Source organism: Lissotriton vulgaris, chromosome 1_1 (assembly GCF_964263255.1).
Source record: "Lissotriton vulgaris chromosome 1_1, aLisVul1.2, whole genome shotgun sequence".
NCBI lineage: Eukaryota > Metazoa > Chordata > Amphibia > Caudata > Salamandridae > Lissotriton > Lissotriton vulgaris.
The window spans coordinates 397,069,762-397,077,612 of NC_141685.1; the positions used below are offsets into that span (position 1 = coordinate 397,069,762).

Genomic DNA, 7,851 nt, shown 5'->3' on the forward strand with positions numbered 1-7,851 from the left:
GCTCCATCCTTGGGGGTTCGCAGAGTCTCCCCCTGAAAGCGTTCCATCATTCCCATATCTGCGACCACTTTTTGGGACAACCTCTAGATTCGTAAATTGTTCGTTCCATCAACATGCACCAGTCCATGTTCCTCTGCCACTCTACAATTGTTGGCACCTCCTGAACTTCCCACCTTTTAGCAATGTTCCGTTTGGCAATCATAGTTCGCAACGTCACCCAAAGTTTCCCTATGCTATTTAGATCTGTGGGTTCCCATATACTCAACAGGCACAACTTTATATTGGGCTCAATTTTAACTGCTGTCACTTCTTCAATACACTTTATCAACTCTGACCAGTAGTTCCAAACATGTTCGCATTCCCAAATGACATGTATGATGGTACCCTCCTGCCCACACCTCCTCACACACCCTGAGTCGGTCTTGTAACCCATGCTCACCAGTGCAGGGCCAATTAAGTAAGTTCTGTGAGTATTTTTAACTGTACTAGTCTGAGTCTGGAGGAGATGGCTATCTCCCTAGGGGAGGCCAAGGCCTCCAGCCATTCCTCATCCTCCAACACACAGGTACATCTGATGGTAGCCGAACTTGTGTGCATTAGGTAATTCCATGTATTGAAATGTGCCGTGGCGTTTTCAATATTAACAGTACAATACTTTACACAGTCCAGACAGAAAAAGAACGATGCATGAGAGCACTTTAATAGGCAAAAACTGAAATCTCATGAAGCCCAAGAGCATAAATGCTTTCTTCCCTTCTTCTCTCATTCCTCTTTGCGTTATATCTGCCTTTCTCTGTCCAGCACACACTGTCACATGGCTCTATTTGGGCATCGAGTGCTTTTGAGTGAGACCCTTCTCTCTTTCTCACTCTCTCTCTCTCTCTCTCTCTCTCACACACACACACACATCGTTATCTACAAATAAGTATGTCATTGTAAATGACCTATTTCCCTGTATCATAACAAGTTATTTTTTGTCATATAGTTGTTGTTATCGCATCATACATGGCTTGTTTTCTCTGTGCATACCACTGGGCTGTGCAAGACGTTTTTTATAGCGCTTATAACTGAAATCGCTCCGGGTCAGCACTTTGACACCTGGAGATGCCCCCCACCATTGTTTGGGGAGTATGGAGATCGGCTTCCTCACAGTGTCTCATCCAGGCATTATATGTATAAGTAGGCGAAAAGATATGTACACCTGAACCTTGTGCCAACATGGACATATACATAGTATTTTGGTGTTCTGCTGCTCATTGATGATGGAACACTTTTGTGCTGGTGGTCGGGGTCTGTTGCATGCAGATCGGTTAATACTATGCCCAGTTCGCTGCCTCACGCTTTGCAGCATTGCTATTACATTCTGTGTACCCTCAGAAATAACAAAGACAAAAGGGGAAGTCTTTATATAACAATTTTCTAGGATGACCTGTATCAGTCACATCTCTCACCCCTTTGGAATTGCTTCTTTGAACCTATGGTGTTTTAGACCAATTTCTTTAGCAAAATGTGCAGGTAAATGCTCCATTTTACCCCCTTATATCGAAATGTTCTTACAGAAGAACCAGGGATGGTGAAAGTGTGGCCAATTACGTCATTTCTGCGTCTGCCTCCTGCGGATTGTAAAAGTTAGGAATGCACAAAAATTCTCTGCGAAACAAGAATTACTCATGCTGAGCATTGAGGAGCAAGGAACCAGAAATACTTTTGCCGCCCAGCAGTGTCGGGGACGGTCGTTATAATGAATGAAATGGTTATCTCAGAACATTATTAATTACAATGGCTGACCCCTGACAGTGCTCTTCAAAGGAACTTCCCCAGCAGCGGAGTTTGAGCGTGGTGCCTGCCTGCTAGGAGGATGCTGCAGCCACGTGCCGCACACAGACCTCCCTACTGGTACAGATGAGCCGTATTTTCGGCAATTGAGGCAATTACATTGCCCAGCCCTCGCAGTGCTTCAGAAAGTGAGTGTGCGTTTTAAAGTTTGTTTCACCACTGAACAGCAGATCAGGCCCAATTCCATCCCACGAGTAGAAAAAGTAATCAAAAATCCCAGGTTTTATTGCATAGAAATTTTACCCATCACTATGAACCCCTTCCAAGTACTTGGGCTCACTCTCTGAAATTTGGAACCGCCCCCACCTACTATAAAATCCCCAGGCTGCTGCTGAAATGCATATACAGAAAATCGCAAGTCATAAAAGAAGCACCTTGATTGAAGATAAAAGCTTTGACCTATGGCTTTGTCAAAGTATAGCTAAATTGGGATAGTGAACATGACTCTCCATATGATCAGATATATGACTGAACTCTCACTAAGCTGACATGACGGGGCTGACGTTAAACTGTATTCCTGTAAGAAATCTGCTAGGGCACTGCTGTCCAGTGCTAAGTGTATGTACTCTGACCCCCCAAACAAATGGGGAGATTAGCTTATCTCTGATTTGCATATTTATTTTTTCTATAAGGACATTGTATTTGGTGTGGAAATACAACCATGGCATGAAAAGTTAAATGTCACCAGTAGACTGCAGCGCTTATTGTGCCATTCACTAGTGTGAAACGAGGAAACATGCCTTCATGCCTACCATTCCAGCTCGGCTTTTGCAGTGTAAAACCTGTTAAAATACCTTTTAGTCACCTTTCAGACACTAGACAGCGCTCACGTTGTATTCTGTGCCCGATGTCGGCCACGTAAGACGTAAATGCTTTTCTTTGCAAGCTCTTCCATCCGATAGGACCTTGCTAGGGCTAACTTGCCCTGCTTGTGCTCGCGATGTCTTCCCGTCTTTAGAGATAGTATTGCAAGCTGTTGATGAAAAGGAGCTGCTAGATTTGCGTTCGGGATTCATGGTGTTAATGGGTATCGTCTCTTATGTGGCGCTACTGCAGGATCCAGTTGCCCTATGGCCGCTATTCATCACCTGCCTTCGGCTTCCCGGTGCCCGCCCATCTTCTTGCAGGAGTTACCTTCACTTTGTCTCCCCCTCATAATACTACTTTGCTTGCCCCAGACACCGTCCCTACCACAGCTCATTTTGCTGGGGGCGTTTATCGCTCACTATACACACAGGGCACTAATTTTTCTTTTTTTGATTTGTGGAGGAAAGCCAACACCCTTCATGCCCTTTGCATTAGCATTGATATTCTGCGTCGGTACTTGTGCAATTATGCAGACTACTCCTCAGACTGGACAACTGAACCATTTTTCATCATCAGGCTGTCATTGTGGTTTATAGGCCTGGAGATTATTATTCACTCTGACCACATACTGAGAAATCTTAGAAAACCTGATGAAACTGGCTACATAATACCTAGAGGAGGGTTATTCGAATATGTTTCTGGAGCCAATTTTTGGGGGGAGATCATTGAGTGGTCTGGATTTGCTCTTGCTGGGTGGTGCACTCAAAGTGCTGCTTTTGCCTTGTTTACTTTCTTGGTGATGTGTTCAAGGGCGCAACAACATCATCAATGGTACTTGGAAAAATTTGAAGACTATCCAGAAAAATTCAGATCCCTTTTTTGTATTCACCAAAAATGAACATCACTCGAACTTGAAGATTTCTCCAGGCCTACTTTATTATATTCCGGAGGTTGCAGATTTTTTTATAAGTTTTAAAATAAAAACTTTTGTTTACATTTGTATTGTGTAAATCTAGTGTATAGGAAACGTGTTCAGGTTCTTTACACATTGCTATATGAATGAGCCATGTTCAGTTTCTTGCCATATTGAGATGTGTAAGTGCCCTTTTAAGTCACTGGCTTTTACTACTTAATGATGTTAGCGGTACCACGTGGTTAGAGCATATACTTTAGTCTGTAAATACAGACCTAAAAGTTGTTTAAAATCATTTCTAATCTGTTTTACTTTCTTTAATGTCTTCCATTTTACTATAAATATATTAATTTGGAAATAAATACAATCTTACTTACTGCTTAATCTCCTCTCCCCCTTTTTAATATTAGTAAGTCACCTGTATTTAAACCTTACAGACCACAATGCAGGGGCATGGTATGTAAAAGTGTGGCATGCAGAAGGTTAATTGTATCATGTCCAATAGAGTGACAATGCCCAGAAAGTTATTTCCACTGTGGATGCCGAGCTGTCCTATGTTCAAAACTAGAGTGCAGATTAAAATACCAATACTGTATACCAGGAATGAGATCAGCTAGAAAAATAATTTAACAACAATTTCAATAGTCATTAAAAATTCAATTCAATGGTGAAGTTTGATTTTTAATAAATATTATGAAAATGTAAAATGTAAAAAGTTACCTGTTACCTGCCTGGAGTTCCTGGAGACTAATTCACATTATCCCTCCAGCTTCTCCCAGCCCGTACTTGACCTGAAGGTGTGAATGAGGTGTGAAATACCTCTCAGGAGAAAAAAATAAAATTACTTAAATGGGCAGAGATTACTCCACTGAACTCCACAGAAAATTCAGAGTAGAGGCTCTGGGCATCCCGTGATTCCACACTGTCAAACACTACTTGACAGGTTGGTTGAGCAATATGTAACACCTGGGGCATACTTGAAAGGGAGAGAAGAGGATGACAGGACAATTCATGTTGATCCCCTGTCTGGTTGGTTGCTGAAGAACCGTGCTTTTGTCCTACCTGACTGCTGTCTCTTTTGTTTGTTGGAGTACAGTGCTATCTTCAAACTGGATTTTAGTGATAGATGTGGGAGGACACTGATGAATTCTCTATGACTCTCCCACACATGAGGGTCTTGGAACCATGTAGAGCTCCAGTCATGCCCTGTGGTTGAGACTGCTTCTGGGTGATTAGGGCATGCATCAAATTGGCACAAGTGTGAGCTGCTGTGGACTGTCATTGGAGTCCCTCTCACCTGCCCCCTCGCTACTAGCCCTGAGGCTTCGAGACCAGAGAAACCGCCGCCCACAGAAAAGAAAATCCTTGCAGACGAACGCTGTGATATCGCCCGCTCTTGCTGAAGTGGAGAGTGCGGGCTCTGAAGTACGCCGGTGTTGTCTTTGTGCTGCAAAGGCCAACCACAAACCTCGATCCTCACTCACTCTCACTCCAGGACCTGACCGTTGCTTCAAATAGGCTCGGCTAAAGTGGATTCAAGCTGAGGATCGCCCATAAGCCCGGCAAATTCAGGTACAAGGGGGCAATCAGCACGAAGACTGTAGGAAGAGGCATACGGTATTGTATCCTCCCAAGAGACTCTTCCTGTTTGGTAGTTAGAATGGGGCATTTGTAGCACATGGCAGGTATTACCCCTTAAAATAGCAGTGGCAACAGTGGACATAACGACAAGCGGCGAGCAGTGTGCAGTGACTAGGCAGAGCAGGAAAAACATGCAAAATGCCATAGGTCCATTTAGATAAAGGTACCAGAACCCTTTTTCTACAGTGGGACAACATGCAGCACTTTATCATATTTGGAGCCACAGCGGACCCAGTGGTCTCCAAATGTTATCAGTGACCTGTGTGGGTTCAATAGGAACCGTTCCAGGGGTGGACAACCCACAGTGTGTTGCGGAGGTAGTCCGTAGCAGTGGATGAGGATTGTGACCTCCTGAGGTACCTCTGTCATGCTTCATACCTTCTCCATAAGCACAACCAAGCCTCCGGCCGGAGTAAAAAGACACGACTCACTCAAGACATTTTAGTCAAATCTCGTACGCCAGGAAAAGCCACAAGGGAAGCCAAGCATCTCACAACACCCGTTTGATGCAGGAAGCCAAGACTTCAGAGGAAGAGCAGCAGAGTTCTCGCTTAAACAGGCGCTTTCCAGAGTCCATTCCCCAAGAGATATCAGCTTTGACGCATCCAGCAGCAGAAGGACTTATCAAAACCAGCCCTACTGGTTCATCAATGGTGGAATTGTTTCCTGAAATGTCCCCTGATATACCGTCTATCAGAGGGTACAGGCATGGGACAGATACAGTCAGCAACCTCGAGGCTCATCTAGCCCAGGAGTCAATATTATCCTCTCATAAATTGGCCCTCTCACTAGCTATTGGATCTCGATCCTCTGGTCTCAACATTGCTCCTTGCAAATCTTTACTCGAGGATGCTTCTATGCTCAAAAAGCTGCCTAGTATCCCATGTTCTTGGCTGCTGGCCCTAAGGGACTCCAGAGGGAGGAAATAGACTTAGCGGCTGGTCAGAATAAGACAAAGGGCGTATGTTGAGCCAGGGTGATCCTTGATGGTCTATGTCCTATCACAGAAGCTTTATCAAGCTGACTGTACAACTCCATGTAAGGCAGCAGTAATTTCTCATGTAAGAAGTGACAACTCTGTCCTAACCCTCTTCAGGCCCAGCTAACAGCAACAGATTAAGTGCTGCTCGTGCCTTGCCCAGCTCGATGCCCTCTGGTTGAAGAGATCCTTCAGCAAATCTTACAAAAAATCAGCGAGATTAAAATTTCACTGGAGAAGGCCCATAAGGAGACAAATTACCAACTTGGCAGATCAATTGCAGGATCCAGCTACTTACCCAACGGGTTGCACAAGCGTAGCAAAAAATCTCTGACCTAGAAGATTTAAAGAATTAACAAGATTCTACTACTCCTATCTCTAATCAGAACTAGCTGAGCTACAGCTGAATCTTACTCCGCCAATTTGAGGTTTGTTGGGATCCATGAGGGCCGTGAGAGCGAGCAGACTGTTGCTAAATTAATTACAGATTTAATTAATAAGCATGTGACCCTAATTTTGTTAACTAAGGACTTGGATCTCACAATCAAACGGCTGCATCATGTCCCAGTGTTCCAGCTCCCCAATTCTAAATATCCCTGAACTATCTTTGTCAAGTTTGGTGATTTTCATGAGCAAGAACAGGTCTTGGCCAGTGCAATATGGGATAAAGTTTATCAAACTTCAGACAACTATTCTTTTAATATCCTTTCTGAAACGTCATTAACTGCAGCATGGAGTGCAAAGAATTTAAAGAATGATTGATAACTTCACGAAATCCCCAGCAGGGATTGTCCAGCAATCTAAATTGAAAGTCTTCTACAAAGGTCAATCCGGATCTATACAGTGGACCAGGCAAAGGTCTTCTTACAACCTATCCAAAAGTCTGTTGTGGGAGGGGCCCAGGAGGCATGACTAAGTGATATGGCAGCTATGCTTCAAAAAAACAACTTTAATGCAGTGTCAAGATAGTTTAATTTCTGGCTATTTCTGATGCAGTATTCCATGTATCTGTTTCATTTTGGTGTTCTTTTTGGGCTGCATAGCCGAGTAGGCTGCCCCTGATCATCCTCAGTTGCAGTCAACTGAGTGCTATGCCATGGCACTCACCCAGGGATAGGGTGAAAGAGACAGGCACGAAGGGAGGGTGGGGGGTTGCTCTATTGGGAGCCCATCATGCGTGGGGCCAAAGGGGTAGCGGGAGCTGGGTGGGGGGACATGGTCCACCAGGTCAGGAAAATTGAGGTAGACAAGTCTGTAAATATTCTGTTGTGCAATGAATTGACAATGACAAGTGGATGCAGCAAGATGGTTGCAGTTAGAGGTCACAAGGAGGTTTGGGGGCAAGTCATTTAAGTCTCTATGAGCATATCAACTATAAACTCTAGAAACCTCATTTACGAGAAGTGGTGCATCGCTGCCTGAAAGCAGTGATGAGCCACTTCTCTGTGCACCCTCCTTGCGACACCAATGATGCGTCATATTTACAATATGACGCATCATGTCGCAAGGAAGGACAGATACGTCAGTATAACTGACATATCTGTCGGTGCAAAACGTGGCGCATTGCTGGAGTTGTGTCGGAAGCCTGACGCAACTCCAGCAATGTTCCTTTCACATGGGGCAAACCCCATGTGAAAGGGCCTGCGTCACCCTTACGCCTGCAATGAGGCAGGCG

At 44.3% G+C, this 7,851-nt stretch overlaps 1 pseudogene; it reads left to right on the forward strand.

Moving 5' to 3' along the window:
- The first annotated feature begins 2,850 nt into the window (after window positions 1-2,850).
- Window positions 2,851-3,541, forward strand: LOC147747243 (3-oxo-5-alpha-steroid 4-dehydrogenase 1 pseudogene; annotated as a pseudogene).
- Window positions 3,542-7,851: the final 4,310 nt, after the last annotated feature.